This window comes from Nycticebus coucang, chromosome 16 (genome assembly GCF_027406575.1).
Source record: "Nycticebus coucang isolate mNycCou1 chromosome 16, mNycCou1.pri, whole genome shotgun sequence".
In the NCBI taxonomy this organism is placed as follows: domain Eukaryota; kingdom Metazoa; phylum Chordata; class Mammalia; order Primates; family Lorisidae; genus Nycticebus; species Nycticebus coucang.
Genome location: NC_069795.1, coordinates 86,467,754 through 86,477,799, shown reverse-complemented (window position 1 = coordinate 86,477,799; position 10,046 = coordinate 86,467,754). Strand labels below are relative to the sequence as shown.

Sequence of the window (10,046 nt, the reverse complement as noted above, 5' to 3'; positions counted from 1 at the left end):
AAAATATTCTCGAAGCTTCACCCCAATTTGAGGCTCTTCCTAGCCACTCATTCTTCCCTGCTTCTCTCTGTTCAGATGTCAGACCCACTGTACAGTGCGAAGGCTTTCCTAAGCCGCTTGCATTCCCTCACTTGTTTATCATTCCTAGACACTATCCTAGGGAACCTCTTGTGCTTTTGCCTTGACATCTACTTCCTAGAAGCTCTGTACTGATGTGCACACTTTTCACACCTTCCATCATCTAAGCCCCCAAGTTCTTGAGTCCATCTTCAAACTCTTTTGTGAAGTTGTTTTCTTTTTGCCACTTTCACTGCCACTGCCTTAGGTCAGGCTGCCCTATTGTCATTGTCCAAGAACTTGCCCTAACAATGGTCAGACATGTAATTTGAATTTCAGCTCTGGTGTTTCCCGGTGCAGCCTGAATATCTGAAAAAGAGGGCTACAGCAAACTTAAGAAAAGAATCCACTCTGACAATTAACTTGCATCTAGCACGCAAAGGTTACCTTATTTCTTTGCTATCTGAAATGAGAAAAGTTTAATCACAGTCTCTGTTCTTTACAAAGAATCAGAGAGGCTGGTGGAAATCTCATTGGTAAAATGCTGCAAGCTCCTTAAAAGCTCTGATAATCCTTTACTATGGTTGATATTGCTAACCTGCTGCTATTCCCATATATGTCTTTCATTTTGTCTCCAGATAAGGCCTGCCTGCCTTCCTCTGATGTCTTAAGCCTCCTAATCTTGTCTCAATATTCCCTCTCATCCAACATATGTCCCAGCCAAATGGAACTGCTTGCTTATCCTCAGGCACAGTCTGTGCTGTCTCACTTCAGTAATTTGACTCATTCTCTTTTCTCTGTCTGGAATCCCCTTGCCTCTCATTCCCAAAGCTGCTTGTCCAAATCCTACTCATCTTTTAAACTAAAGCCTATCTAAAATATGATTTCCCCTAGGAATCTTCAAAGTTGCTCTGCCACCATGTCACTTTTCTTGTGTATTTCTCATGGTACTCAGTGCTTTCGTGTTGTCTTCTGCTTATGAAATACATTTCTCATACCCCCTATTAGGTCCATCTCTCATCCTCACCCTCCCATAGGCCTCGACCTTAAGGGCTGCTCAATACCCTCACTTCTAAATGGGTGCGTCTGTTCGCAGGTGGTGATGGGTTGGTCCCCTTTTGTCCCAAGCATTCTCAGAGGGTGCTGGTTCTGATGTAAGATCACAGCCTGGCAGTGCTTCTGGTGGGGTTCTAGTCTGCTTTGCAAGGAAGCCCAGTATTTTCCTGAGCACAGACTATCGTGAGTCTTTCATGGTTACCACAGTTCTCTGGTAAAACTGGATAAAGGCAAAAGGTTTCCAAGGCTTCTCAAGAGTATCTGGATGGGCAGCAGGGCTAAAACAGAGTATCTTGCTTCTAGGGCCTGAACAAGGTGTTTCAGAAGGAGTTGCTGTTCTGGGGCAGAACATCATTATTACCAATATTTCCATCTCTGAAAATCTATTCCTTCTTTGTTTTCTTATTCTAATTCTCCAGTCACCATCAGGCCTAACTCTATAAAGTCACACTCAAAATGTGGACAGAGCCTCCATATTTCTCTCTATCAACCTTCCAGCAGTTTAGCTTTGCCAAGGGATTCTCTCTCATTGTTCTGTACACCCAATATCATCTTCCATGTTCCCAGGTCTGTGTCACTCAGCAGTGAACACATTGAGGTCTGCTGGATGCCAAGAACAAAGCTTTGTTTATAGAAATAAATAACACCTAGATCCTGCATTCATTCAGTGAGCCAAAAGGACCTTTATTTTTTAGGATACGATTAATTTTTTTTTTCTGGTTCAAACTTTTAGGTGCTCAATTCTCACTTGACAGTTGTTCTAGGGCAGTTTTTACTGAGGCAAGACAAACTCCCTTGGTTCAGATGACCAACTCCATCTACCATCTCTGTCTAGCAAGCAAGGTTCCAATTCATCATTCAGAAAAGCTTTGACAAATGCTCTGGTACACAGCTTAACTCAGTGCAGTAATCCAGATGTAGGATTTAAGACACACGCATAAGGAAAGTCATTCTCTCACATGGTCTTTGATGCAGTGTAGAAGTTTTTTTAGCTTTTCCAGGTAATAAATATAGCTGAGTACAGAAAGTTCTGGAAGGCCCTCAGGCAAAGCATCACTTGGATGGCAATTTTCTCAGGTATAGATAATTAGCTCCAGCTGAAATGGCAAAAGTGTGTCCCCCAGCAAGCAGGAACAAACCCGGTGTTTGTTTTAATTTGCAAAAAATTTCTAACAGTAGCATTTTTAATCTCCAGACCAGATATCCAACATCTGCTACCAGTCCAGGTCCTGAGGCTGGAATGCAGCCTGACTATGAATTTCCTAAAAGCTTAGGAAAACAAAGTTGGATGCTTCAAGAAAAGTCTCCTCTTCAAATAACAAATTTTCCTCCAGCTTCTTAACCTCTTCTCAAGGTATCAGTCACGATAAAAGAAACGTAAAACATCACTTTGGATCCTATCTTACCACTGCTGAAAAACCTATCACTGCTTGAACAGAGCCACAGCTTCATCTTGTCAAGAAATCAGATGCCCTGGGATTTTCCATTTTTCTGATCTGTCATTGTGGAGACATGCGCACATCCGGGAGTGAGTTGTTTCTCACTTGTGAAGACTGCAAAAACTTAGAGCTTTTTTTCTTCGAGGCTATATAGGATGAACCCTGAATTCAGACAAGAGACCTACTTGCAAGACTTTGTTACAATACTAACTCACTGTTTATCCTAGAGAAAGTTATTCTCTTTAAAACCGTGTGGTTACCTGAAAATGCAGGAATAATAACACCCACCTTGCCTACACAATGTCTGTGGCACTCAGTTGAGATCATGCTTGTGAATAAATTGGATAAAAGAAAAAAAATCACTGTATAAATATAAAGAATTAATAGAGCTGAAAGTTAATCTGCTTAACTTGATATATTGCTTACATAGACCACAAAGAGACAAATATTTAGTATAGCTTTGTTAAAAAGAAAAAGAAAAAATTGTTATAGATTAGAAACAGCAGGCCTGTAGCCTGGACTATATTTGAGTTTCAGCACACTTTCAGGCGTGTGGAAAACACTATAGTTTTGTTGATCAGAAACCTGTGATGGGATGCAATGTGGATGTGTGGATGTTAGCTCAAGCTCCATCTCAGTGTTAGCCATGAAAGGCATGTTGGGAAGAGAAGTGCTTGTTCATCTCAACTTTATTATGGTAATTGGGAACCACCTGTGTTAGCTGATTGGCTTTAAAGGAGAAAACCCTTGTATCTTTGTAACAAGAAGTAGTTTTACGAATTAGAGTAAGGTGCCCACTGAAATTAGACTTTTACCCTCTCATAATAACTTGGAGATACGGGAGCTAACACCCTTGATGTTTGCATTTCAAAAGGTAACTTTCCTTCTCAATAGTGATTTTTCAACTTGTGTTCAACTGTGTGGGCCTACACATTAAGTGTGCTGTGAGAAGATCTAAGTGTGCCATGAAAATTTTTTTAAGATCATTAATTCAATTATTTTCAAAAGAAATTCAGAACACAGTAAGCATATTCTTTTTTTCTTGCTTTTTTTTATCAACATAATTTAAGTATGCTGCAGGTGTTGAACTATAGGTTTAAGTGTGCTGTGAGATAAAAAGAAGGTTGAAAACACTGGCCTACAACCTCCTGCAGAGCATTGCCAAGAAAGGACTTTGCTGTGGATATGGTATGAACAATGACACTGAAGCTCAGCAAAAGAAATCCATAAATCCAAGCATGTTTATGAAGTTTAGTTAGGTATCATTCTTCTTAAAAATGTTGGGGAAATAAAATTTCTTCACAATCTAAAAAACATTGTGGATTGTTGAAGCATTCAACCAAAAATGCAGTGCACATCAGAGGCAGTTTGCTAAGTGATTGCAAAGACAGAAAGAAATCTCATCCCTTTATATGGCCGAGCAGATACAACTCATTAAATACATGTTATCAACACAAATAATCACTAGTCTTCAAGTAAGAAGAAGGGATAGCACATTTTATCGCATATTGTTCATCTTAACTTTATTATGGAAATTGGGAACCACTTATGTTAGCTAATTGGCTTTAAAGGAGAAAAAAACTTGTATCTTTGTAACAAGAAGTAGTTTCGCGGGCGGCGCCTGTGGCTCAGTGAGCAGGGCGCCGGCTCTATATACTGAGGGTGGCGGGTTCAAACCCAGCCCCGGCCAAACTGCAACAAAAAAAAAAGCCGGGCGTTGTGGCGGGCGCCTGAAGTCCCAGCTACACGGGAGGCTGAGGCAGGAGAATCACCTAAGCCCAGGAGCTGGAGGTTGCTGTGAGCTGTGTGACGCCACGGCACTCTACGGAGGGCAATAAAGTGAAGCTCTGTCTCTACAAAAAAAAAAAAAAAAGAAGTAGTTTCGCAAATTGGAGCAAGGTGCCTACTGAAATTAGGCACTCATCCTCTGAAGGATCCTGGAGGTAGGGAAGCTAACTCTCTAGACATTTGCATTTCAAAAACATAACTCCCAGGTCCTTGTGAAAGATATTTCTTGGTCACAAAGCTGATAAAAAGTCTACCTAGTCTTCTAAGGGATGCATTTCAAAGAGACGAAAATGTATTTGCAATTACAAGTTTCCTAAGGTAAACGCCCAAAGAAAAAAATAGGTAGAGAAATCTTTTCCTTTATTTTCAACAGGGAGAATTAAACCTCTTACGGTGAATTTATATTTGCCCTATAAAAGCCATAGTTTTTTGAACACAAAAAATACATATGAGAGAATAGATGGAAGGTATGACCACGTCTTACTCAGAAGAGTGACCTCTGGGTGGCAGGACATCCCTCCTTCGTGTCTGGTTTTAGAGCCCTGGAGAACTCAGGTTCCTACCATTCCTGCAGTGGGTCCTCAGCCCTCATCTAATTTTATGAGTCTCAAATAAGCAAAGGGGGTGTGGAAACGTCACAGGTAGCAAGAAGAATAGATAGCAAATGTTTCTTTTAGACCTTTAAAGGTATCAGACTCTCAGTTACTCTTTCCTAGATTTGAACAAGGGAAGGTCTGGCTGCCTCAATGCAGATTCTCCAGAGAGTAAATTTCCCCCCCATGAAAGGCGTCTTCCCAGGAGGTCTTTCATCTGATGACTCTCTGAACAGCCATTTCAAAATATAACAAAAAATATGTTTGGCAGTAAAATAGTTTGACTTCAGTCCCCACTGAAGACTTCAGAAAGCGTCGCATATTAAAAGCCAAGTTGGTAACTTTGGAGAGATTGGAGAAAATGTTAGATACAGAAGGACAAAGGAGTGAAAAAAACAAATTGGGATAAACAAAAAAGAATAATCGAAACTATATCACTGTCTATATATTTGAATGAGTCTCTTAAACCTGAGAACGAATTGTTTCAGTTAAACAGCAGAGTCCTGTTTCAGGAAGTAGAATTGTAGATGGGCTGGGCTTTTGTATATGATGTAGGCAAACAGAGCTTAACCAAGAGGCATTTCAGAAGAAAAACAAAGGTTACTGTGTGGAGTAGTCTAGTTTTTTTTTAAAGCCGCTGAATTATCTTCAGATTGCATTGGCAATCTGACAGATTTTTACGTACTGTCGTTTGAACCAAATGTTCAAGTGAACTATCTGAGAAGTTTATACATTAAGCTTGAAGGCTATTTACATGTAAGTTGCTGTGGAGTTGCTGTGGTGCTTTCTCCTGAAGTTTGTTTCACTTTAGTTTTCAGGGCTTTAAGAAAAGCAGTGTTAGGCTTGGTGCCCGTAGCACAGTGGTTATGGCGCCAGCCACATACACCGAGGGTGGCGGGTTCAAACCTGGCCTGGGACAGCTAAACAACAATGGCAACTGCAACCAAAAATAGCTGGGTGTTGTAGCGGGCACCTGTAGTCCCAGCTACTTGAGAGGCTGAGGCAAGAGAATCACTTAAGCCCAAGAGTTTGAGGTTGCTGTGACCTGTGATGCCATGTTGCTCTACCCAGGGTGACATAGTGAGACTCTGTCTCAAAGAAAAAAAAAAAAAAAGAAAAGCAGTTTTAAATTTTAGTGATTTCAAGTCAAAAAATAAAAGAAAAACTTGAAAACTGTAAACTAAAAATCGTAAGTCCCCCTCCCCCCACCAACTGAACAGATCCCCTTTTAGCCAAGGAGACCCCAGACAGAACTTTTGAGTTCCTGCCCATGATGAGATGGGAAAGGTTGGACATGCATCATTATGCCCCCTCTCTTTTGGAGTTTGGATATAACAACTGAACAGTATTAATGTTAAAAATAGAGATCATAAAACTGACAAGACAGACTTTGTGGTGATAAAATACCAAATTACAAACAGGACCTAAGGCAAGGCTAAGTCATTACCTGCAGGCTGCTGATCTTGCTCAACAGGTCATTTTGACCTAGCATATTGTAACTTGCTCTCTTAATCTGACTCTGACATAGCATCTTTAACCTAATGTAAATATTCCTTTTTGCTAATTCCAAGTTATTAGGAAAAACTTTGTTCCTTTAACCGACTGTAAACTAAAGAATCTCTAAATCCACTTATGATCTGTAAGCCTCCACTTCAAGACATCTCACTTTTCAGGTTGAATCAATGTAGGCCTTCCACATATTGATTAACATTTTTGCCTGAAATTCCTGTGGCTTTAAAAATGTAGAAAACCAAACTGCAATCTGACTGCCTTGGGACCGCTTACTCAAAACATCTTGGGTTTGTATTTTCCCTGGGCTAACATTACTCATATTGGCTCAAGACATACCCCTTTAAAATATTTTAGAGAGTTTGCCTTTTTCCTTTAACCCAACTTTACTTTTGAGACGTGCAGCTAAGAAATAATTTAGGATTCAGTACAAATTTTAGGTAAATAATAAGAACGCAAAAACAATGGTCAAGGCAGGAAGACGATAATAGGTATACCACAGTTTTCTTCTGAAACATAGTTTTTTCTCTTCAGTCCCCCATTTCTACTAAAGACAAATCACTGTAAGACGAGTTTATTTGTAAAATAAGTTTTAGTCTTATTATAAATAGCCTGATTATTTGCATAAAGTGCAGCAAGAATAGTGATTAGCTATGTAGGCTCTTTTAAAGTTGGCTTTGTTGAAATATTTTTACAAAGAATCTCAAATGAGACTTTTAAAATCCTAGAGTCTATAAAGTCAAGCTAAGACTTACTACCAGACTGTGCCTGTAATACCTGTATGAATCCGGTGAAGTTCTTTGTGTTTGAAGTCCCAAAATATCTTGAGATTCTTGGGGCCTGTCAGAAAGTAACTTACTATAGGTCAAAAAAATTATAAAGGAATCTTTCATACAAAGTACCAAACCAGTCTTTTGAAAGGATTTTTTATCAGCTCTGTAAAGTTAACTTCAATCTCTCAAAATGTCTGGTCTCATCTAAAAATATGTCATTCCAGTCAAAGCCTTAGTCAAATAAGTAGTGTCTCCAATTGTATCCTGATATAAAATAAAACAGACTCATAGTTAACTCACGCAAATGACTAGATTACCATAAATTAAGAATACTCTGGGCCAGCTGCAGTGATTCATACCTGTAATCCTAGCACACTGGAAGGCCGAGGCAGGTGGATCACTTGAGCTTAGGAGTTCAAGACCAGCCTGAGTAAGAGTGAGACCCCCGTATCTAAAATTAGCCAGGCACAGTGGCAGGCCCCTGTAGTCTCATACTGGGGAGGGTGAGGCAAGAGAATCATTTGAGTCCAAAAGTTTGAGGTTGCTGTGAGCTATGACGTCATGACACTCTACCAAGCACGTCAAAATGAGACTATTTCAAAAACTCGTCAAATCTATTAAGTGTAGAGTATAAATGTCTTAACACAATAATTAAGAAAGTGAGGTGAAGGCTACATTAACCAGTTTGATGTAAGCATTCCAAATTGTATATAAAACCAATACATTGCACCCCACAACTGCATTAATGTACACAGCTATGATTTAATAAAAAAAAATAAATACAAATAAAAAAAGAAAGAAAATAAGTTTCTGAATTCTGGAGAAATCAGCTAGTGAAAAAATTAAATGTATCAATTTTGTTTATAAATGTCTACTTTACTCAATTGTTTTAAAAGCTATAAATAGACTCAAAGAAAAAAAGGTTTAGAAATACTCTGGAAAAGAAAACATAAAAAGAATCAACACTGTTACAAGCAAAAGAAAAGTCATGAAAAATTTTATTTCCCTATTGTTTAGACCCACGTAATTAACTCTTGTTTTAGTCGATGTTGGTTCCTCAGTCCTCATGAACACACCATCTTTTTAACTAGTCCTGGAAGTTTATATCTATCTAGTCCAATCGAATGGTCTCCAAAGTTATCAGAGACATGTACGTAAGAGGACTTGCCAGGTATTTGCTTCAACAGCACATATACAAAAATTGGAATTATGTAGAGAAGATTAGCATGATCCCTGTACAAGAATGACATGCAAATTTGTGAAGTGCTCTATTAAAAATAAATAGTGATACTGGATATCTCTTCTCACAGGTTTCTTGGTCTCAGGAATTGAAGAATAAATTAACAGACCACAGGCAAGCAGAAGTGAAATTAGAAAAGCTTCCAATACAATAGAAGGGGTCCCTAGGATTGGCATTGCAGCTCAGCTGTTCGGGGCTTTTATGCCTTGTCTGCCTGCCTAAACTTTACTGGCAGATACTGATTTGGTCCTTCAAACCTAACTGACTCACATTGGTTTCTTTAAGCCTTAACTGGCTGGCCTCTGTGGCTTGGCCCTCTCTATTCAGGCCTGTGGGCTTCCCCTCCCCATCCCCTATGGGGAGTCCCGCCCCTTGGCAAGCCCCACCCAGAAACAACCAGTGACCAATAGCAGCAAGATCACCCTAGAGAAGTCCCTCCCCTTTCCTCTCCCGCCCCTTCGCAGTCCTTGCTTAAGGCTTCATGCTTGTCAAAGTTCTTTCCATACACTTTCTTGAAGAAGAAATAGATTTTGTGCTTGATTATAAACCACTTTTTGAGAATATAAAAGTAAAACGATAATTATTCTTGGGTGACAAAAGGCTTAGAATAACCATGATTAAAGACACACACAAATAACAGGAAATTTGGTTTTTACATTATACAACAATTTCACATTCATCGTATGGTTATTTCATAATTATTACTTATAACATATACCAAATACATCAGAGTTTTAGGAATCTGATACAATTTTGGAACAAACTGTAATAATACATTGATACAAATGGAACTCAAAGAAAGTTAAACAACATTTTTATTTGACAATGTTTCCGTATGATCTTTACATACCAAAATTCAAGAATTAGTTCAAGGTCTAAAAGACCTAATTTTAGAACTTGAAATTTGATTTTGAGAGAAGTCTGTCAAATATCAAAGGTCAATAAAATAGTAGTCTCTGAATTATCACATTGACTAAAGTGATAATCAAAGATTTCAAAAAGCAAAAACCTTTATTATTTGATATAGAGGAAATTCAGTTTCCCAATCAAAAAACCAAAGACACCATGAAACAAAAATCTCCCTCTTTCCTCTTTTCTTTTTTCTCACTCAAAAGGTGAACAAAAATCTCCCAATATTTTTATTAATGCTACTTGAAAATCTTGTTTCAAAGAGAAAATGAAATTTTATCTTTATATTAGCATATTATTAATGTTAAGGAGGCAATATAAATCTATCTTACCAATTTACCTAGGCAAAGAAAAGTCTCAATTAAATTCCAAAGGCAGTTTTGTTTCATTTTAGTAACAATTTTAAAACTAGCTTTATTCAGAGATTATTAAAATCACATGAACTTGATAGCACTTCATCTTATTTACTTAAAGTACTCATTTATTTATACATCAGTCTGATATCATATCGACAGTATATAAACACAGACGCATGCACGTGTGAGTATTTGAATACAGACAACCATATCGCTTCTCGGCCTTTTGGCTAAGATCAAGTGCAGACAACCATAAAGGCTTTGATTTTAACATTTTAGTCATGAGACCAGTAAAATTCACTAGTTTAAAAGGATAGATACATTTA

At 38.4% G+C, this 10,046-nt stretch overlaps 1 non-coding gene across 1 annotated transcript; it reads left to right on the top strand.

The window, feature by feature from the left end:
• Nucleotides 1-8,390: 8,390 nt before the first annotated feature.
• LOC128568239 (U6 spliceosomal RNA) lies at nucleotides 8,391-8,493 on the top strand. The gene has a single exon (XR_008375060.1). It is a non-coding gene; the product is annotated as a U6 spliceosomal RNA (small nuclear RNA).
• Nucleotides 8,494-10,046: the final 1,553 nt, after the last annotated feature.